Source organism: Odocoileus virginianus, chromosome 9 (assembly GCF_023699985.2).
Source record: "Odocoileus virginianus isolate 20LAN1187 ecotype Illinois chromosome 9, Ovbor_1.2, whole genome shotgun sequence".
Classification (NCBI taxonomy): domain Eukaryota; kingdom Metazoa; phylum Chordata; class Mammalia; order Artiodactyla; family Cervidae; genus Odocoileus; species Odocoileus virginianus.
Window position 1 is genome coordinate 32,859,425 of NC_069682.1, and position 23,466 is coordinate 32,882,890.

The window sequence follows — 23,466 nt, forward strand, 5'->3', positions numbered from 1 at the left end:
ACTCAGACCACAGCAGGTGGTTTCCATACACAGCCCACAACCTGAAAATAAACTTATCATCTTCTTGTTTCATGTGCTTCTCCTGGTGATGGGAGTGGCCAAAAATTTGAAGTTAAAAAACAACCAAAAGTGCCTTCTTTGATACCACTGAGGTACATGGAAATATAAAAGACTCAAGGTATGGAGGGACCTGAGAGATGGTTTTTCCCATCATCACCGTGTTCGCTGCCTTTCAAAGTGGCCTGGTCCAGGGGTCAGAAAGAACATCCTTCTATGTAATTACATCCACTTTCCAATCTCAACTGCTACTTATGGCACTTCTTCATGGAAGACCAATAGATAGAAAATTTAATTTCCACTTATGTCATTAATTATAATGGTGGAGTACATTTAGGGGTAGAAAAAGGTAAGGAAACTTATAGAAGTGATCTGGCAATTGCAGGATGACCTGCTACAAACACTCATCAATTCCATTTACTATTTCATGACAAATGCTCAAAAGTGAGAGAAAACACCCCCAAGGTCATGTGAACTAGGCAATGACTGTAAGATTTAGTGCTGTGAGACTATAGCACTGCTTTTCTTAGCATCATTTCTCAAGATGTGAAGACCTATAAAAAGTTAATTTGTATAAATACCATTTTCCGATTCTTCCTCTTAAATAGTACAAACATTATGGCTTGTAAATGTTAACATGATTAATGAACTATTAAAAGGAGGTATACGTGTCACTGCTTCCCTTTTATAGGTTCACAGTTACTTCTAAAAATAAATGTAGACGTGGATTACCTAGCCACATTACACTTCTCAGAAGCATGGGGAGAATGATAGAGGAAAAATCCACAAACGATAGAGGAAGCTGCATTTTTGCCTGGAGAGGACTCAGCCATCATGTGAGATCAGGAACATGAGGTTTGTTCTTTCTCCGTGAGTGTTCTCTTAGTGGTTTTTTATCTAAAGGTCGATGAGATGGCTCTGTATTTCCCAGTAGTCTTCCAAACAAAACCATGTAAGAGCCAAGTAACTGCTCACTATCAACTCTATCTCTGTTTCTAGGGTTTATTGCTCAGCTTCTAGAAAAGATTCAAGACAGACACTAAGGCAACAGAAGACGGATCCTGGCTCATTTTAGTCTGTGTCTTCAAAGTCCAAAAAGCAGCTAAAAGAAAATTCACTTATTTACTGAAAGGAAAAGGCTCAGAGGTTTTTCTGAGTTTAGACTAGACATTCTAACAGTGCTCCCATTTTTTTTATAACCCATGTAAACCATAAATGAATTCTTCTAATCCAATATTTTGTGCTCAAATCATTTATCCAGGCTCAGCAGGGACATAAAGCCTTCAGGGCTGGAAAGTTGTTTACTATTAACTTGGGGATGCTGTTATTAAATTTGCCAGAGCTGGCACTTCTTAGTGTTTGTATGCAAACAGACCCTCAGTTACATTTTTCTTTTTTTTTTTTTCCCTTTGGTCACTTCACAAGCTCTTTAAGGACACAAGTCTTGGGTGCAAATGTCTGTGCTTCCCACAGAGCAGACCAGTAATAAATATTTTTGAGTAAACAAATTCTTGAGGAAGAAGCATTTACACAATGCACATTATTTGGGGGTAAATATCACAAATACTGTCAATGAAGTAGGTTCTTGCAAATTCTTCTGGGGCGAAGAAACATACAGGGCTCTGGTGTGTCAAGACACAGTTCCTGAGGACCCCATTTTCATAGATTATAAAATGAATCTATGTTGTGTCATGTCCGACTCTTTGTGACCCCATGGATTATACAGTCCATGGGATTCTCCAGGCCAGAATACTGGAGTGGGTAGCCATTCCCTTCTCCAGGGGATCTTCCCAACCCGGGGATTGAACCCAGGTCTCCCACATTGCAGGCCAATTCTTTACCAACTGAGCCACAAGAGAAGCCCATAGATTACAAACTGGCCTTTATTGTTTTAAAAAGTCTTAAATGAGTGAAGTTGCTCAGTTGTGTCTGACTCTTTGCAACCCCATGGACTGTAGCCTGCCAGGTTCCCCCATCCATGGGATTTTCCAGGCAAGAATACTGGAGGGGGTTGCCATTTCCTTCTCCAAAAAATCTTACTGGGTTTAAATAAGAAAATGTAAAATTTGTCTATCCGTCTTAAAAGAAGCTATTTCTGTCTATGGGGTCGCACAGAGTTGGACACAACTGAAGCGACTTAGCAATAGCAGCAGCAGCAGCAACTCTAATATCAGTGAACTGAAGTTGCTCAACCTATGTGCTCATGTAAGAAAATATTAAAGGAAATACATGCTTTTAAACATCTCTACAGCTTACCTGGTAGACCAGATGATCCCTGAAGGTGGAGCGCCCATTGACCCAGTAAGAACAGTATCTCCATGAGTCACCCACCATTGATACATGAAAACACACACAGGCGGGAGATGTTCAAGAGACTAAGGCCTAATGCCATTTATCCCAGAGACTTGATTTGAGAAGTCCCTTTCAGAGTCAGAACACAAAAGGTGATGGAAACGCTGCCAGAAAATCAATGATGCACAGTGTCCACAAGTAGTTGTAATCAGAGGACATGTGTGTGAAAAGGAAGAGTCACAAAGTGCAGGCAGGTGACCTTAGCCAGGGTACATAGACAGATTAAAAGAAAGCACAGCTGATTCACTTCAGAGGAGATGAGGGGAGATGGGGAGAGACTTGGAAAATGGGCCTGGCTTAGCAAGTGACACAGCAGTGTGGAGAAGCCTAGATGTATAAATGTTCACCTCTTACTCAAACAAAACATCCCAGATCTTGAGCATGCTTCTTAAAAATATGGATTTGGACACACCATCCAACTAAGGAAAAGTAAAAGAAGTTACAAGCAAATGTAAATATATAGGTTGGCCAGAAACATCATTTGGGTTTTCTATTTGATCTTATGTAAAAACCTGAACAAACTTTTTGGCCAATCCAATATATACATGTGTAAAGTCACTTATAGAAAAGCAAGTGGTCTCCCCTGCTCAGACAGTAAAAAAAATCTGCATGCAATGCAGGAAACTTGGATTAGATACCTGGGTCAGGAAGGTCCCCTGGAGAAGGGAATGGCTACCCACTCCAGTATTCTTGACTGGAGTGGACAGTGGAGCCTGGTGGGTTATAGTCCGTGGGGTAGCAAAGAGTCAGACAGGACTGAGCGACTAACACTTTCACTTTTCATTGAAAAGCAAGTGTCTTAGAGATTTCGTTAGCAAGAGAATGAAAGTGCTGTGGTAGTTGCATGAGATGGTACAGTTGTACCTGACAGACAGAATAATGTCTCTTGAGACTTTTATGAAAACTTTTATAAAGACATCTTACTTTTTCTATTCAGAGATGTGAAAAAGTATCTGGTAAAAACTACATGGAGTTCCAACTGCAGAATTTCCTCTAGTCGCTAAAGCCAGGACCCACTAGTGAGACATTCTTTACCAAACAATCCACATGAAATATGTTCAACTTACCAGTCAAAGGGAAGGGAAGGGAACGTACTTTTAACAATCAGAAATATATTTATCAGCAAATTTATAGTGCAACAAATCTCTGATGCTTAGACTCAGAGTCAAGATGTTGATAGGAATGGTGCCACTTTTATATCTAATCAGATGGCAAATCCAGCAATAGATTTAGAATCTTAGGGTTTCAAAGTTGAAAGAATCTTCGAAAGCATATCAGACTTTGTCAAAATGTCTTTTGACATTTTTATCTATCCTTGCAAGCTCACTAAAGTGTTAGTTGCTCAGTCATATCCAATTCTTGCAGCCCCATGGACTATAGCCAACCAGGCTTCTCTGTCCATGGGCTTCTCCAGGCAAGAATACCAGAGTGGGTAGCCGTTCCCTTCTCCAGGGGATCTGCCCAACCCAGGGATCGAACCCAGGTCTCCCGCATTGCAGGTGGACTTCTTTACTGCCTGAGCCACCAGGGAAGCCACAAACTCACTAAATCAAGTAGTAAATCATCATCTGGAAAGGGAGGGAAATGGGACTCCATCTGCGTGAAACTCGGTTTGTATGATGGAAACCAAGCAACATAGAAACAGGAACCGCCAACCACAAGTGTGATATCTCTGGAAATGAAACGAATGAGAAGTCACTTCCTGCAACTGCATTTGTTGAGGTTTTCCTTCTCCTCAGATCCCATCAGACTTTTCAGATTCTTTTGGTTAAGGTTTTCTACAACTGATGGTCATCAGGGGGCTCCATATCCTCGAATCAAATTTCTTTTGAGCTATGTGAGTTTCTCTCAATGAGCTTAGACACCAGGGAGGAAGAGACAGTGAACTGGAAACACTGAAGAAGCCAGGGGCTGCTGCTGCTGCTAAGTCACGTCAGTCGTGTCCGACTCTGTGCGACCCCACAGACGGCAGCCCACCAGGGTCCCCAGGATTCTCCAGGCAAGAATACTGGAGTGGGCTGCCATTTCCTTCTCCAAGAAGCCACGGGACTAACTGGCAAACCAAAATTCCAGCCAAGAACAACAAAGCATTGAAAACAAATGTGGTGGTAATGTCCCTTCTAGGTAAGTACCCAGAAGAACTGAAAATTGATCCCCACGCAAGTACCATACATGCATATTTGTGCAGCACTTTCCAAAAAGGCCAAAAGGTGAGAACAGCTCAAATGTTCATCAAAATATGAATGCATAAACAAATTGTGGTGTATGGCAGGGATGCACAACCCCCAGGCCATGTACCTATACTGGTCTGTGACTGTTAGGAACCAAGCTGCACTTAAGGAGGCGAGCGGCGGGCAGCTAAGCAAAGCTTCTTCTTCTTCTTTTTTTTTTTTTACAGACGCTCCCTGTCACTCTCCCATCATCCCCAATGGGTGATGGGACCATCACGTTGCAGGAAAACAGGTTCAGGGCTCCTAATGATTCTGCATTATGGTGAATTGCATAATTATTTCATTATATGTCACAATGCAATCTCTGGTAACTCAGCGGTAAAGAATTTGCCTTCACTTCAGGAGACCATCCTCAACACAGGAGATACGTACGGGTTCAATCCCTGGGTCAAGAAGATTCCCTGGAGAAGGAAATGGCAACCCACTCCAGTACTCTTGCCTGGACAATCCCATGGACAGAGGAGCCTGGCGGGCTACAGTCCAGGGCGTCAGAAAAGAGTCGTACATGACTTAGTAACTAAACAACAAGAGAATGGAGGAAAAGCAAAGTGGATATATACCTAAAAATGAGAAGCATGGGAAAAGATGGAATGAACCACAAGCTGCAGGTAACAAAGGCAGAGGCAAGTCAGAGGAATCAGTGTCTGTTCGCCCCCTGCCTAAGCCCTCCCATGGTTCTCCCTGCCTGACCTCCTGTGTCCGCAGTCGCCAAGTCCCTCTTTGCTGTACAGATGCTCTCACGGGCCTCTCACCCAGATCTTCCTCCTGGCGGTCCCCTCAGCCCACTCCAGTTCACAAACAGATGCCCTGGGAACCCTCGCTGGTCTCCCCTGGGCAAACGTAGCGTCTCTTTCCAAAGTCTGCTCCAAGTTCTGTAGGATCTGAGAAGGAGCACTATTCTTTTGTAGAAAAGAATATAAAGTTTAAAACGAAAATCAGGAGTGAAAAGGAAAATTTATTTAGCATGAGAAAAACAATCATAGTAGATTATGTACCTACAAAGCCTGACAAATGCCACAAATATGGCACTCTTTTCATAATAGTGATTGCCTCACATACCTCTACACTACTTTCCTCCCTTCTAGTTTTCAGCTGCCTTCTCTGATCTTTGAAAGACAATTTTTAAATTTCACTTTATTGAAGTATAGTTGACTTACAATGTCATGTTAATTTCTGCTGACAGCAAAGTAATACAGTTATACATATAAATGAAAAAAACACATCATATTCTTTTCACTATGGTTCATCACAGGATTTCGAATATAGTTCCCTGTGCTGTACAGTAAGACCTTGTTGTTTATCCATCTTATATACTACAGTTTGCATCTGCTAATCCTAAACTCCCAGTCCACGCCTCCACCACATCCCCCATGCAACCTCGAGCCTGTTCTCTATGAAAAGACATATTTTCTATCTTCTATTTTCTATACAGAAAATAGGAAGATCCAATATCTTTTCTCTAACATAGTTGATTGTAGTTTGGTTTAAGCTGTAGATTGTTTGCAAACATTTCTTTCAGTCTCAGAGATCTGTGTTGGGAATGTTCTATAAAATCCTAAGACTGCTGTCAAGCCTGGGGAAACGTCTCTCAAGTTTTTCTGTAACCAGACCTTCTGCTTACAATACGACAGTCTGATAACCTGAAGAACATTCCACAGACCAGCTTCCAGCTCCGTCTGTTTAAACCACTTTTCTCTCCCATTACTCACACTGTTCTGGTGCCAGGAGCTGGGAGATATGTTTAAATTGTGATATGGGCTCTGATTGTGAAGCTTTACGTCACAGAGTGGGTGAGTCATAGCCGTGGGTGATGGAAGTGTTTTTGGAAGCCATTCCCGCATGAAGAGGGCTAAGAATAACCTAACTATAACCACACAAAAACATCTCATGAAACCCAGACAAAAAGTATCCCAAATTCAACTGTCCCTTAGCCAGTTTAAAAAATGCCTTTGGCCGCTTCCATGCCATCTAATAAAACGAGAAATACGACAGAGAGGAGGCCACTGGGGAAGAAAAGTCATTTTAACTGGCCCCTTTAATGTAGCTTGCATGCTCAATTGCTTCAGTCATGCCTGAGTCTTTGCAACCCTATGGACTGTAGCCTGCTATGCTCCTCTGTCCATGGGATCTCCAGGCAAGGATACTGGGGTGGGTTGTCAGTTCCTCCTCCAAGGAATCTTCCCAACCCAGGGATCGAACACGCATCTCTTATATCTCCTGTATTGGCAGGCGGGTATCTTACCATTAGCGCCACCTGGGAAGCCCCTTAAAATAGCCTACTTCTGCAAATTTTATAAAAATCTATGACCACATGAACACTTTGTTAGGGTCGCATCGCATGTAAATGACAGACCCTGAAGCTTGAACTTTCTTAGTTTCAAAATAGCCTGACATCCTATCGTGGTCCAATCGCATTAAAATTATAATCACTTATGTGTCTATCTGTTCCCTCACTCACTGAGTGTCAGAGGTATGTCTCCTTAGAGCAGGAACCAATCATATTGGTGTCTCCAGTGTCTATTCGGGATGCAGAGCAGCTAACCAATAAATAGAAATTGAATGAACGAAAGAATGAGTGTGTTCCTTCTAAAAGACCCAGGCGATGGAAGCCAGGGGTCAGAGGAGCTCCCTGTTGGCCACCAGGGGGTGCTGTTGGGTGGTGCTGGGTGGCAGGTGGATTGGGTGGGGTAGAGGTGGGCAGAGACACAGGATATGGAACTGGCAGTTCTTCTAAAAGATGCTGGAAATCAAGTTTGCGCAGTTCTGGAGACACAAGAAAGGCAAGAGGGACCTCGTGGCTTTAATACAAGTGAGTCAAGATGTGGACACTGAGAAAGAAAAGCCACCTCTGCTTTGGGGGATCGCTGACTGGCAAACGGCCTCCGTTTCCAACTTCTCTCTGACCTGAGTCTTTGATGACGGCTCAAGTTGGGAGTGTTCTGGAAGCACCACACCCAGGTCTGCTCCTTGTATTTATAGAGCTTTTAGCACAGAGGCATGTTCATCAGAGCACTTTAAGAGCTGGGCACACCCTGTCACACACACACACACACACACACACACACACACACACACACACACAGGCTCCAGACCTGCAGAGGCCAACGGAAGGCTTTGGAGCATACTCCCCAGTCACTGCAAGAAGCCCAGTCTGAACCTAGCAGGAAGAATGGCACCAGGAGCCCGCAGAGCCCTGGTGAGGGGCCTGACCTGTGATCGTGGGAGAAAACCTGTACGTGACGTCTCTGCCCATGACCCAAGCCCCAGAGCTGGGTCCTTACACACTGGATCTCACGGACTCCCAGCTTTATCCCCATGGGGAAATAGAAGAAACTGATGCTGAGGGAAGCAAGACCACTGGCCTCAGGACAATAAGAGGACAGAGCCGAAGCCAAGGGCCAAAGGTAAGCCCGTGTAATCTAAATAGTTGGGACCTTAGCTACATTCCTCATACATGTTCCAAATCTATCAGATGAGCCGATGTGGATCCGGTTGACTTGATTTTGAGGCCAGCACGAGTTCCTCAGCATGACTCACATGGGACCTGGAGACAAGGGTCGTCTGAGCCTATGTTTTAGTCAATACACCTCGAGTCCCCAGGAGCCCCCATTCCAGCTGGGGGGCATGTCGTCACAGCCTCCCATGGTGTGAAAGACTGTGATTACCTTGGCACCACTTGCCCCCAACTTGAAACTCCCCCTCCACCGGAAAGCCAAGACATCACTTCCAAAGGGCTGGCCCAACAGAACAGCACTGACCCCTTGTTACAAAGGTCTGGAGCATAGAAAGCCTTGGCAGGGGGACCTTGCCATTATACCTCCTGTCACTGTCTCTTTATCTGGAGAACAAGGATACTCCACGGTGGGACCACAGCGAACAGTCTCCAGTAGTGCCAGTTCCCAAGAAAAGTCAACTCTCCACGGAGACCTCAGACATTTCCTTCCAATAATCTCTGCTGAAGGTCCTCCCTTTGGAAGGAGGACAGACAAGTCTCTTCTCTGCCTCCTATCAGCTGTCTGAGTCTGGGCAAGTTTCCCAACTTCCTCATCTGTAGAGTGAAGCTGGTACTCCTCACCTTGCAGGTTGTGATGGGAATGTGTGAAACGGAGGACAAAGAATATGGAAATATTAGCTCCATCAGATGATAAAATAAGTCTGATGATAATGTTATGTAACAACTATTTCCATTACCATTGGCAACACTTTCCTCTCCTGGGCAGGTTCCTAGTCCTGAATCAATTGTTACATCACTATTGAGCATCTAATGTGTACTGGTCCACCCCAAGAACTTACAGAACACCATCAAAGACATAGGACTGGTTAGGGTTAAGACTGTACCAATCTGTGGAAGGAAGACTTAGAAAATGGAGGAGAGAAGCTGGGCATCTAACAGTGGTGTTGAACCAGGATAAACGGAGTCAAGTTAGAGAAAGAGGGAGAGGTTGGAAATTGTGCAGTGACTTCTGGTCTGATGAGCTCTTTCATCAGAAGATGAGGACTTTGGTTCCCTCAGAGGGAAACATGATAGTAAGTGTTCATAAAGTGTTGATCTCCACTGATTTGTAGGATTTTCCAGTCTCTATGGTGTCTATACTCCCCTCATAGCTGGTTTCAAGCTACTCATACAACTGGGAGCAAAGCTGGGGAGGAATGCTGAATGGTCATCATCATATGGTGTTTCCACTGGACAATCACTGCAGATAACAGCAACCGCAAAAGCTTAGATAATAGAGAAAAGGAGCAAAGGCAGGAAGTGATGACTTTCAGATAGGTATTATTTTGGTTTCTATAGTTTAATAGGAATTTTACATTATCTAATTTTTCCAGCTTTACTGACATAGAACATTGTGTACATTTAAGATGTACGATGTGATAGATTGATACATGTATGTAACTGCGAAGTGATTCCCACAATAAAGTTAGTTAACACACCTTTCATCTCACATTATGGTGAGAACCTTTAAGATCTACTCTCTTAGCAACTTTCAGGTAGAGTGGAGAAGGGCATGGCAATCCACTCCAGTATTCTTGCCTGGAGAATCCCATGGAGAGAGGAACCAGGTGGTCTACAGTCCATAGGGTCGCAAAGAGCTGGACATGACTGAAGTGACGGAGCACAACACAGCAGACAGCACATACAATACAACATAGTCAACTATCGTCACCGTGCTGTATGTCTGACCTCAAAACGTGTTCCCCCTGTAACTGGAAGCTTGCACCCTTTGACACTCCCCAGTCTCTGGCAACCACCAATCTACTGTCTATTTCTGTAAGTTCAAACTTATAAGTAAGATCACGTATAAGTAAGATCATACAGCATTTGTCATCTCTGTCTGATTTATTCCACTTAGCATAATGCCCTCTGTGTTGTTACAAATGACAGGATTTCCTTTTTATGGTTGAATAATATTCCATTGTGCATATGGATATAGACATTGGTATATTTTCTTTATCCATTCATCCACCAATGTACATTATTTAATTTTGAATCATGGTTGTACTTTAAGAAAACCTTGCAAAGTTCCTGGAAATATAATGGGCTCTTGTAATTTACACCAAGGCTGTTGCAATAACCCAGGAGAGAGATGCTCATAGCTTGGAAACAGGGTGTTGGCTGGGCAGATGGTCAGGGTCAGATTTTGGATATATTTTGATGACAGACCTAAGATCTGTTGGGGGACTACATATGGAATGGGAGAGAAAGAGAAATCAGGGGTGACTCGGGGGCTCTCTTGGTCTTGCTCCCCCGTCTGCAGGAAGCCTGGGCTGGTGAACTTCCCTTGGTGGTCCAATGGCTAAGATCCTGTGCTCCCAATGCAGGAGGCCCAGGTTTGATCCCTGGTCATGGAACTAGAACCTGCATGTCACAACTAAAGATCCTGCATGCTGCAAAGAACATCTCATGTATCGCAACTGAGACCTGGCCCAGACAAATAATCTTTTTTTTTTTTAAGAAGCCTGGACTGGTGAACCTCAGACTTCTCTTTTGATGATGACGAAAGTTGTTCATCTGTGTCACACTCGCTTTCTTCCCAGCCGCAGCCCCAGCTACACACTGTGTGAGAATCTGAGATCAAAGGCCGTCAGTGACTTTCCTTCATGTAAACCAAAGGACTTGACAAAATTCCTGCTTGCCACCAAGCCGGTTTTCTAAGACTCCTCTTTTCTGTGGGCAAAATAGTATCAATGTGCTATTTTATTTAAATACACAGGGAGAGAGAGAGAGAGGGAGAGAGAGACGTGGGGAGGGAGAAGGAGAGTAAAAAAGAAGGAGGAGGAACAGGGAAGGGGGGAGGCGCTTGGGGGAGGGGCGGTGTGGATAAATGGGCTCCAAGCCATGGATGCGCTCTTTGGGGTTTCGCTCTACATTCTCACCCATATCTTAAAACAAAAATATATTAATATTTATGTAATAAAAATCTAAAGAGAATAAAGGGGAAGAATCATTAATAAAAAAAACACACAGACTGGATATTCCCTGGTGGTCCAGTGGTTAAGAATCCATTTGCCAATACAGAGGATTCGGCCTTGATCCCTGGTCCAGGAAGATTCTGCATGCCTCTGGGTAATTAAGCCTCTGTGCTGCAATTACTGAGCCCAAGGGCCCCAGAGCGCATGCTCCACAAGAGAAGCCACAGCAATGGGAAGCCCACGTAGCACAACTAGAGAATAGCCCCCACTCACCACAACTAGAGAAAGCCCCTAGGCAGCAAAGAAGTCAAAAGTTAATTAATTTTAAAAAAATATACATATATATATATATATATATACATAGACCTACTAAATTCAGCTTAAAACAAGAGAGACAGAGGGAAACTTCTGGAGAGCTGGCAGCCCTCGGGGGGGAGTAGGCACAGGGCAGGAGCAGTTGGGGTGGATGGTGTTTGCTGGGTGGGGGAGGAGGGACCATGACCTTCACTTTCAAAGTCCATCAGGTTGGATGGGCCTGGCGAGATCCTTGAAGGAGGACGTCCCCTGTGCAAAGTGGGCATGGAAACAGCCTTTCTGGGCCTCACACGGCCATATTGTGATGGGACCAGTTTGGTGGGACACAAAGACAATATGGAGGTCTTCTGAGAAGGATGAGAGGCTTTATGCATGGGAGCTTTTGCTTTGACAGGTGGCCCTGAGTGCCTGCCAAGCCACACCGATGTCTTTGCATCTAAAGAAACTGGAAACAACAGTAATACTTTTCCACATAAAGGGTGGGGTGGATCGGAGCACCAGGTTCAATGCGTGCCACCAGTGCCTTCAGAGAAGGCTGGGGCCAAGGGGATCCTGTCTCCAGACTTCACTGCCACTGTGTCCCTGACAGACCTTGTCTAAAGGCAGCTTGCCCACGGGGGTGGCCAGGGGGATGGAAGCCTCAAAGGTAGCGTGAGCCTGGACACTGTCAGAGCCTCTTTCTAGAGCCTCCCCTGAGGCGCTCACTGCCGGGAGAGCAGGAGGGCGGGGTGGAGTCTGCTGGCTGGGCCCACCCTCTGCACAAGGCATTTAAACGATCTGGGCAGGACGCTCAGGTCTCTGTGCTGGAGTCAGTGGCGTGTCCTTCAGGCTCCAAGAAGCCACGGGGCCCTCCCTCAGTGGAGACATCGTGTATTGACAACCTCGGAGGGCTCCTGTCTTGATCAATAACAGCGCTTTTCCTCTGCCTCGGGCTAAAAGCTACAGAGACGGGCTGGTGCATATGTGATCACTAGAATTTAATTATATATCACATTGATTTTTAATTAGAACTCTGGTGAGGACCTCATCTAGTCAAAAATATTCCAGCTGGTAAATGGGTTTTACCCAGTCCATCAAGTCATTGGAAATGCACTGGCTCCTTCTGACCTTTCACCCTCCGGGGGAGGAGGAAATCCATGGAGGACCTGTCACCGTGAAGATGAAGACCTTTTAAACAGCCGGCATTTCTCCAAAATTTGTATTCAAGTTCTGTTCTTCAGCATGTGTGACAGACACTGAAATAAACAGCAGGGAGGGGCTTCTGTGTTGATATTTCTAATTGATTCCAGTTAACACTGGAGGGGGCCCACTAGCTTTGATTCCTCGTTTAATCTCTTTGAAAGGTAAGTCCAAATATCTCATCTAGCTTGAAAATCAGATGTGGCACTAATGTTTGTCTCATTCCTGGTGGCTCAGACGGTAAAGTATCTGCCTACAATAAGGGAGACCAGGGTTCAATTCCTGGGTTGGGAAGATCTCCTGGAGAAGGAAATGGCAACCCACTCCAGTATTCTTGCCTGGAAAATCCCATAGACGGAGGAGCCTGGTAGGCTACAGTCCATGGGGTCACAAAGAGTTGGACATGACTGAGCGACTTCACCTTCACCTTGAGCGAGGGTGCTTCAGCGCTCCCAGCACCTCTGCACTCAGTTTCCCAAGCCTGCAAGAAGGCAAGTGCTTTGCAAGCTGGAGGTCGACTGTGGACCCAGGGCTGATACTTGGACCTCAGACACGGCTGATTGCTGTGAATGCCCACACAGAGGTATGAGAGATGTCAAGATTTGCCCCTGGGTTTCTCTTCAAGGCTTCTCTGGAAACTGACAGTCCCACAAGTCCCTAGGCACCCAGAGAAGTCTTAGATGGCAGCACCAGTCAGAACTGCTGACCACATGGTGTGAACAGGATCTCAGCGAGGACCCTTCTGGACAAGATTCAGCCTCCTGGTTACATGGCCCTGCCTGCATCCCAGGCACTCTGCTGTGTCTTCCCATGACCTGCATTCTTTATCCGCGGGTCACGGTCATTGGTGTTATCCTTTACTGTTGAGAAAATGATGGCTTAGAGGGTCTCTGTGATGCACCCAAGTTCACACAGCTGGCAGATTGAGGACTTGAGCTGAGAGGCCCAGACTCTCAACCCTTCTGCTGCCCTGCCTGTCACATCAGCAGGGTGTGCTCCTCCAGGAATGTCCCCCTCACCACTCCCCCTGGCTCCACGCCTGCTGAGAATGGCCCTAGGAACCAAAAACAGAGCAGCGTCTGTCTCCTCACTTCCTTTCCACCCAACCACCCTCACGCTCAGTCAGTCACGTGGCATCCCCCTTCCTCCCGGTGATCTTCCCAGACTTGCATGAGGTTGCCCTGTCCCCATCCCTGAGCACCTTCTTGTGCCAAACCTTCTGCCCAGAATGTTCTACTTACTGCCCTCCACTCATTCATTCAAGCCAACATGTTTATTGAGCTTCTGCTATATGCCAGATGCCATGCTACTTGCTGGGGATCTCCAGGTGAACAAACCCTTGTCTTCAGTCCAGTTAGGGAGACAGTCAGGTAAACAGACCATTAGAAAGGATGGGAGAAGGACGAAGATGGAAATGCAAAGCTAGACACACTCAAGAATGTGGTGGGGAGCCTCTAAGTCAGTCTTGGGAGGGAGAAATGGTCATGCACCAATACCACCTCTTGTTGTTTCCCCTTGTCACTTACCTGTCCCTTACCTGCCCCCCAAACCACCTCTTGTTGTTTCCACTTGTCATTTACCAGTCCCTATGAGATTCTGTCTCATGGACACAAATTCGTCCCACGAGCGGCCTAAGTTCCAGATAGTAAGAAACATCTTGTAACTCAATCCTTTGAAGTGCACTGTGTAGTGCTGCATGCCCAGGAGATTAGGCAGAGACTTTAACTAAGTGTAATTAACACACTCTGTCCTATCAAATCCTAGTCTTAGCGATCCTCCTATAGATTATTACAAAATGTAAGCTTCAATCGGGGTGAGTACTATGATGACTGAACTAGATTTGTCACTACTTTCAATTAAACTTTTCTCTAGAAAAACAATGAATATGTCGGCTTCCCTGAAACCCAAAGGCCAGGGAAACAATGGGTCTGATGGTCTCCCATCTGAATAACGGCCACCCAGAGTCCACCTCCTGACCCCTGTGACTGTTAGTTAGAGAAGACAAGGCTGACATGATCAAGTTAAGCATCTTAAAATGGAGAGTTTATTCTGCATTATCTGGGTGGGCCCTAAGTACGAGCACAAGTGTTATAAGAGGGGCCCTAGGGAGGCTTCAGATGGAAGAGGAGAAGGTACCTGACTACAAAGACAGAGGCTGCAGTGATGTGACTGCAAGTCGAGAAATGCCAGCAGAACCAGAAGTTGGAGGCAACAGATACGGACTCTCCCAAGACCTTCTGGCGGGAGTACAACCCTGCCAGAACTTTGATTTGGGCTGATTTAAACTGATCTTAGGGACTTCCCTGGTGGCTCGGATGGTAAAGAGTCTGCCTGCAATGCGGCAGACCCGGGTTCAATCCCTGGGCCAGGAAGATCCCCAGGAGAAGGAAATGGCAACCCTCTCCAGTATTCTTGCCTGGAGAATCCCATGGATGGAGGAGCCTAGCGGCCTACAGTCCATAGGGTCACAAAGAGTTGGACACGACTGAATGACTAACAAACTGATCTTGGACTTCTGGCCCCCAGAGTTGTGAGAGAATACATCTGTGGCTCTGTTAAGCCATCATGTGTGGTTGTTTATAGCAGTCCTAGGAAACTACCACAGGTGTCTTAGATACAGAAGCAGGGACCACAGGGACTTCCCTGATGGTCCAGGGGTTAAGCATCTGCCTGCCAATGCAGGGGACACGGGTTCGATCCCTGGGCCAGGAAGATCCCACATGCCGCTGAGCAACTAAGCCAGGGCACCACAGCTCCTAAGCCCCGTGTGCCTAGAGCCAATGCTCCCCAACAAGAGAATCCACTGCTACAAGAAGCCTGTGTACCACAACTAGAGAGTAACCCCCACTCATCACAGCTAGAGAAGGCCCTCACAAAGCAACAAAGATCCAGCACAGCCAAAAATTAATTAATTAATTACATTCTTTTAAAAAGAAGCAGCAACAGCAGTGGCAGGAGCTGGTGCTGGAAGGCCCCCAGCAGCTCCCCCTCGGACAAGGGGGACTCCTTTTTAGCCAGGGGTTCTGGCCTCTGGCTCCTGCAAGGCACTCTTTACAGCTTTCTTAGAAGAAACGGTAAGGCTTTGGGTTGTGGTTTCCTCATTGCTTCCTTTCTTCCCCATATATACTGAGGTCCTCGAAATAGCAGAGTTTCTGAATTATGTCATTGTATTTATAGATAGTTAACCTAGTCAGGGGCTTCCCAAGTTGGTGCTAGTGGTGAAGAACCTGCTTGCCAGTGCAGGAGACATAAGAGACATGGGTTCAATCCCTTGAGGGGGAAGATCCCTTGGAGGAGAGCATGGCAACACACTCCAGTATTCTTGCTCATGGAGACGCTCATGGACAGAGGAGCCTGGCAGGCTACAGTCCATAGGGTCACACAGAGTCAGACATGACTGACTTGGCATGCATACACACAACCTAGTCAGAAAAATAAGCATAAATCCCCTTCTCGGTACCAAAGGAGCCCAAAGCTGGCTGAACTGAGCCATGCAACGCGATGTGTAAAACACGACCTCTTAAATTCAGGGTCCCGTGTCCTGCTTCCTCTCCCACCCTCTTCTCCTGTCTTACATGTTGTCTGAGAGGGAGTTCTACGTTTCAGGGTTAGGCTGCTTTGTTTGTGGTTGTGGTCCTTGGCTGACTGCTACAGGCTAAGCAGTAGAAGGAGATGGGAAAAGAAGGCAATACTGATACACACTGGGCAGGGCTGTGCACGTCAGTGCAATGATCAGTACAGACCCTTGCGCACTGCAAACAAAGGTACTCTCAGCACAGTTTCTCCCCAAGCCAAGTCCCTCGTTCCTGGGGGAGGTGGTTTGATGCCCCTTCTTGTGCTGCTGAAAAAGCAGTTTAAACAAATGAGCCAAAAATTTAAATAGAACACATTACTCCTGTCGGGAACATGGGACTGTTGGGGTAGGTGGCTCAGCCAGGTTCTTAATGAGACAAAACACCCTTAAGTGTAATAAAAACAAGGAATAAGAGAGCAGTGAATTTGGTTAATCCCGTTGATTTCTTAATGCTTCACCGTCATTCCCGAAATCTATGCTTAAAAATGAGATGGAAGTCTGGGGATGTTTTTCAAAGTCCTCATTCAGGTGGGTCTCTGGTGAATTCCTCTGCATCCTGACACCCACCACTATAAAATGTGGACAGGAGTGAATGTGGCTCGTGGGGAAACTTTCCAGGCGCATATTTAATAAATGAAGGTATTATGCTGCGGGAGGTAGGGGTCCAGAGGCCCTGGAGGGGGAAGGGTGTTGGGTCAAACCCTACGGCTGCTGGTCTCTCATGCCCCCTTTTCCGAGGCAACCCCGCCCAGACCATGGAGAGGGGTTAACGAGCGGGAAGAAGCGGTGCCTTGGTTATTCAGCTGTGTCCCGGACTAGCAACACAAAGCTATCAGTTTGCACCGGCCCCGGTGTTTTCAAAAACATTAAAAGTATGCATCTAGGAAGTTCAAATCTGGTTTTACAGTGAAGTGAGGGAAATTCCATTTAGATGAAAAATACTATAAACCTCAGGTCAGGAGCTTTTGGTATGCACATAATTGTCAAGCTGCATGCTGCAACTCTAGTCAATTTTTGTAACTTTTTTCCTCCAAGAAATTTTAATTTTCTGTGTGCCTGCTTTTCACACCAAACACTCTTAAATTTCTTCTGCTTTCCTATACTGGAAATAGCATCATCACCAGAGTGTTTGAAATTCAATTTCAGTATCTAGCTCCTTCTCTGACTGCTGGTATCCTTTTTAGAAATTGTTTCTTTCTGGAAACTTCTACTTCTTTCCATGAGGGCAAAGGAATTGAAACTCCTTCATTTCAAGGTCAAAAAAATTTTGCAAAGGTATGTAGAGTTATGTACAGAAAACACTAAATAGTCTTAAATAATTATTACTCCATATATTTCAAGGCACTATTTTTCTCCAAGGTTTAGAAATGTTTAGCTTACTTTCATTTAACAAACTTTCATAGCTAAGATAAAAAGAGGAAAGTACCAACATACCAGAAGAAATGGTATATTCCTGGATGTTTATCTCAAATACTCCAGGGTGGGAATCTGGAAACAAAAGAGCATCCAAGTAGATTTTCACAGTGTAGAAGCTCTGTGAGAGGAGAGCTCTGTGAGAGGTCAGCAGGGGTCTAACCACCCCTGTTATTGACCAATGTGTATTAGTGTTAAATCCCAACGACTAGCAATGTAGGTGACTGTAAGTGTCAGCAAAGACTCCTTCTTTCTTCTCTAGGTCAAATTTTAATTCTTTTAAAGTGACTGTTCAACAGCCCATTAATTCTCTACCTTGAAAGTGTAAGGAGATTTAGACCTTCCCCACACCGATGTCACCCTCTGCTTATGAGTTTTCTTTTTTCAAGTGGCTAAGCTGACCTCTAGCTCAAACTCATCTTTTGCAAGGAGACCAATAGAGAGTTTTACCTGAAACCAGCTCATTACTTTGGTGCTTCCCAGGTGGTGGTTACCAGGTGGCGCTAGTGATAAAGAACCCGCCTGCCAATGCAGGAGACTTAGACGCTGGGTTCAGTCCCTGGGTTGGGAAGATACTCTGGAGGAGGGCAAGGCAACCCACTCCAGGATTCTTGCCTGGAGAATCCCTTGGACAGAGGAGCCTGGCGAGATACAGTCCATAGGGCCACAAAGTGACTGAGCGACTTAGCACACACGTGCGATGGTGCAGTGGTCAAGAATCCGCCTGCCAATGCAGGAGATGAAAGAGACACGGGTTCAACTCCTGGGTCAGGAAGATGCCCTGGAGGAGGAAACGGCAGCTCACTCCAGTATTCATGCCTGGAAAATTCCATGGACAGAGAAGCCTGGTGGGCTACAATCCTTGGGACCCCTGAGAGTCACTGCAACTGAGTGACTAAGCAGCTGCAAGCAGCAGCACATGGTGGGGCCGGCGGGGGCAGGTTCGGTGTTATGAGCCCTCCCATGACTCTCCTAGGCTACACAGGGTTAAAGTTTGCCAATTATAACTCCAACATATCATTTGAAGCAAGTTTGACGGACTGGTGCCTCATTTGTAACAATGCTAAGCAATAAATAATTTTAATTTTGAAAAATCTTGTTTTCCCAAGAACTTTAAGAACATTACATGTACTGTTCTGATGGTTTGTAATTTTTGAAAAAGTACACGTAGATTGTGTTGTGATTTCCTTCTGCATAACTGACATGAGTCACATATTACTAATTTCATTAGCTTTCCAAAAATGAGGACAAATCATGCATTGTATAGTAAGTATTAAAGTCTTTAGGTTTATAAAGGGAATCTGGCCAAGGATTTTTTTTTTTTTTTTTTTCAGAAGAGCTACTTTAAATCACAAGTTCTAGCTAGGAAACTTCTTGGCATCATTAGCACATTAATTAATAACCAGGAAGACATAGGAAGATTTATAGATGATATTTGCTCTTAAGTGTAATATAATGCCCTGTCTTCATAACCAAAACTTCTCAAATGTAAGTATTGAAAGTAGGAAGAAAACCTGATCCCTCTCCCCGTTTAAAAAAAAAAAAAATAAGGTTTACTTCTCTTTTGGTTAACTATTTATATTACTGACTTCCAGCCTTGATAACAATATTAAAAGGATTTTGAGATGATGACAAAATGTTTTATAAACTTTCTTTTAATGAATTTCACATACATGAGTCCTATGTTTGTAAATGTGATCAGTTCTCAGATACAAACAAAACCTGCCATTATAATTGCCATCAGACAACCGAAGAATTTCAAATAACTGGGATGTTTTGCTAGACCTTACTTTGATCAGAAAGAAGCAAATCATAAGAAAACAGTTTACTTTGAGATCTCTAAAGAAATCCTATAAAATATGTCCACTTAGTACATATTCATTTCATCTGTACTTCCTACATCTCTGGACTTAACAAAACAAGAAAGAATCTCCTAAGTCTTGTAGCTGCCTGAGTCATAGACATAGATTCAAAAATGTTTACTCATAGTGTCTTTTTCTGTCTGGATTTTGGTGTGATTATTACAGTTCCTATAACTTTATTATTTCAACAAATGGTTAAGTGTAATTTGTTTGTATACTTTGTCAGAGTTTTCATTTAAATAAATTGACAACTTATAAAACAATCCCCTTTTCAGATCGTGAAACCTAATATTTAGTTTGGAAAGTATGATCATTGTAACAATATTAGATGCACTAATTTGGGAAAGAATAAAATTTACTATAAACCAAAAAAGTATCCACAAGATTGTGGATCAAGTATAAACTAAACTCCCTCCCTTCTGTTCCTAATGTATAAAAATGCCTCCTTTACCAAAGGTATTGATGCTTTAGAAAAATATTAAATTATTTCAAAAAAGAGAAAAAAGAAACACTTGTACTCAAAAGCAAAAAAAAACAAGAGATAATCATTGCTTTGTAGGAAAAATGCAGATGCATTAATTCATGAACACATCTAAACTAAAATTCAGTGAATTAGAACTGAGAAAATGTCCCAGAACACAGGTTAGGGAGATAAAAGCATGGAATGATGAAAAAATTATGTAAAACACATGGAGAATAGGATGAGAATTTACTTAATAGTTTTCCAAAAAGAAAAGAAAGTATCAAAAGAATAAGGGAGAGAAAATATACAAATTTTAAAACTGAGAAATTTCTGGGAAAAAGAAAGATGTGAGTCAGAATAAAAATACACACTAGGAGTTAATAAACTTAAAATAGCTATCTACACATATTAAAACTATAGAAATTTGAGCAGAAAGAGAAAACACTAGAAGCTATGAGATAAAAAAAATTTGCCCACCAAAGAACTACCAATAGCAGACTTCTCGTGAGCAATAAAAAATCCAGAAGCTTTTATTAGTAAGATATTAATAATATCTTAAAAGAACTGAAGTAAAATTACTCATTGTAAAGCAACTATACCCCAATTAAAAAAAAGAGCAAATTTTAAAAATTACTATTAACTTGGAATTTGTTGCCCACTCTAACTATCCTTTAAGAATGAGGACAATATGAAAGCATTTTCATAGACATAAGAACATAAAAAATACTCTCTAAACTGTTTTCTGAAAAAAACAGTAAAGCATATAACTTCACAAGAAAACTAAATCCATAATGAAGGAATACATAGCAAAGGGTAATCATGAGACAATCTAATTAAATACCCTTTTGATAAATAAATACAAGAGAAGTTGCAGAAAGACAGAAGGGAAAAAAAGAAAGAAAAAGAAGAAAGGAGAGGAATGTTGCTATGATTAAAATAAACTTGAACTAAGATGTGGGTGATAACCTAGTGTTGAGAGAAGGAGAAAGTCTGAAAGTAGCACTGCCCTGTTAGGGATTTAGACATTGATAAGCTTTAGGTTTGGGGAGAAAATATACATATAGTTATGTACACATATATATGTGCTGTGCTGTGCTGTGCTAAGTTGTGTCCGACTCTGCAACCCTATGGACTGTAGCCCACCAGGCTCCTCTGTCCATGGGCTTCTTCAGGCAAGAACACTGGAGTGAGTTGCCATGCCCTCCTCCAGGGGATCTTTCCAACCCAGGAATCAAACCCACGTCTCTTACATCTCCCGCATTGGCAGATGGGTTCTTTACCACTAGCACCACCTGGAAAGCCCATACATATATGTACATATAGGCATATTAAAACTGTATTGTCACTGAAAGAGTACAATACATAAATTTCTTATTGGTAGAAGGAAATAAAAGAAGTGAATGTGTGGCATGGATACACAACATCTTATGGAGAGGGTGGCCCCTTGGGGAGGGGCTAGGAATGGACGTGGGCCAAGGATCGAACTTTAAAGAGGATTTTAATCTTATTGTGAATGCACTGCTTCCTTAAAAATCATTGCAAACAAATAAGACAAATTTTGAAAAGTTGAGACTTCTAAATGGTAGACACAAAGGTTTTGTTACATTATCCTTCATATTTTCCCATAGTTCCAATTTTTTCAAAATGAAAAACATAAAAACTTGTGTGCTTATCTTAAGTTATTATCAAAGTGTAGGTAAAATGTGAATGAATTCCAAAGCCATTCAAGCTCAAGGCCTTGAAGTCCAATAGATCAAGTCAGCCCACTTCCAGGCCAGACTGAGCGGGGCTGTAACACATACCCTGTTTGTTCTGTGCAGGTGAGAGAAAGCTTTAATGGGCGAGAACTCCAGTGAACATCAGGGGTCACTGCCTTTTCAGTACCAGAGAATTCTGGAGCCCTGTTATCTCAGGCTCTGCCGTGGCTTGAATTACTTGTCTCTGGCCTCAGTGTGCAAGGAGTAGAACAAAGATGTCACTGTAGAAACTGCCATCACCAGGGGTTAGCAGGGGGTTACCCAATTAGAGAACCCTTAAGAAACCACAGAAGTGAAAATAACTTTTCAATTATAATAAGAACCCTTCCTACAGGAGGCAGAACAACCACTTCTTATGTTAGTTTTCTCTTACAGTCGGTGAATCGCAAAGCACATTGAGAAACTCAGGAAGATAGGCACTGATGGTGGGATGTCCGTGGGATTTCTTGCTCGCAGGATCAGCTGTTTGACAGCCATCGTCTGTGCATAGGAGAAAGTCCTTCTCACTGAAAAGAAGACACAGAAGGCAGGTCAGTGAATGGACTGTATTTGCATTTCCTTCAACAAACACTGGACTTCCCTGGTAGCTCAGCTAGTAAAGAATACACCTGCAATGCAGAAAATCCCAGTTTGATTCCTAAGATCCCCTGGAGAAGGGATAGGCTACCCACTCGTATTCTTGGGCTTCCCTGGTGGCATAGATGGTAAAGAATCCACCTGCAATGCAGGAGACCTGGGCTCTATCCCTGGGTTGGGAAGATCTCCTGGAGGAGGGCATGGCAACCCACTCCAGTGTTCTTGCCTGGAGAATTTCATGGACAGAGGAGCCTGGAGGGCTACAGTCCATGGGGTCGCAAAGAGTCGGACACGAGTAAGTGACTAGGCGCAGCGCAGCAATGGGCGTTTCCATGAGAAACTTTCTCCAATGAGCTTCATGCTCTAAGAACATACTCTCAGAATATAGCAAGATGGTGATTATTGACCAAAGGAAGTCCTAGAATACCCAACTCATTCTTCCATGGGGGATCCACACCTTACTTCTCTGAAGGCTTCCTCTGTGCTGCGGAGTCGGCAATGGCTCAGAGCAGGTACTAAGTCAGCATATCGATGCCATAATCCCTATGCAAAATGATAAAAGCCCAGCCCAGGCTTTTGGGACAGAGAATAGGCTGCAGATCCAAGACAGATTTCGGAGCTGCAATACTAGGAAGGGTGGCTGGCAGGGCATGTCGAGTTGAGATTACAGAAAGACTCCGGAAGTAACTCCAAAATTTCCTGAAACTCTATTAGCATACACAGGAAGTAAGAAACAGAAAAGGTAAACGGGGTGAGGGTGGGCATGGCCAGGAGGATAATGAGATGTCATTCCATACATATTGTAAATTCTAGCAGGGGACTGTGTGTGAAAGCTGCTCAGTCGTGTCTGACTCTTTGCAACCCCAAGGACTATACAGTCCACGGGATTCTCCAGGCCAGAATACTGGATTGGGTAGCCTTTCTGGAAATATACAAATGGAAGTCCAGGAAAAGATCAGGAGAAGAGAGTTCAGAAATCACCAGTGTGCATGGGCAACCAATGCACCGAGTGGGTGGAGTTGGGTAAGGACGGTGTGCCATGTGATAAAAGGCTGAGACCCCACCAAGTGTGCTTCTCATGGCCATGGTGGCTGTCTCTCATGGGCGAGATGGGGGAGCAGGAGAGACTACGGCCCCCACTTTAAGTATTGCAAATCAGTACCTTCTAGCACAAAGGAAGCCTTCCACACCAGATTTCACTGAGAGGCTCCTATGTGCCAAAGAAATCTGAAAACCACAACTCTGGGACACAAATGGACCAAGGCTCAAGAAACTG

At 44.1% G+C, this 23,466-nt stretch overlaps 1 long non-coding RNA gene across 1 annotated transcript; it reads right to left on the minus strand.

Moving 5' to 3' along the window:
* Positions 1 to 8,026: 8,026 nt before the first annotated feature.
* On the minus strand, positions 8,027 to 8,847 carry LOC139036488 (uncharacterized). The gene is made up of 2 exons (XR_011489250.1): positions 8,458 to 8,847; positions 8,027 to 8,184 (listed from the first exon to the last, which is right to left on the minus strand). It is a non-coding gene; the product is annotated as an uncharacterized lncRNA (long non-coding RNA).
* Positions 8,848 to 23,466: the final 14,619 nt, after the last annotated feature.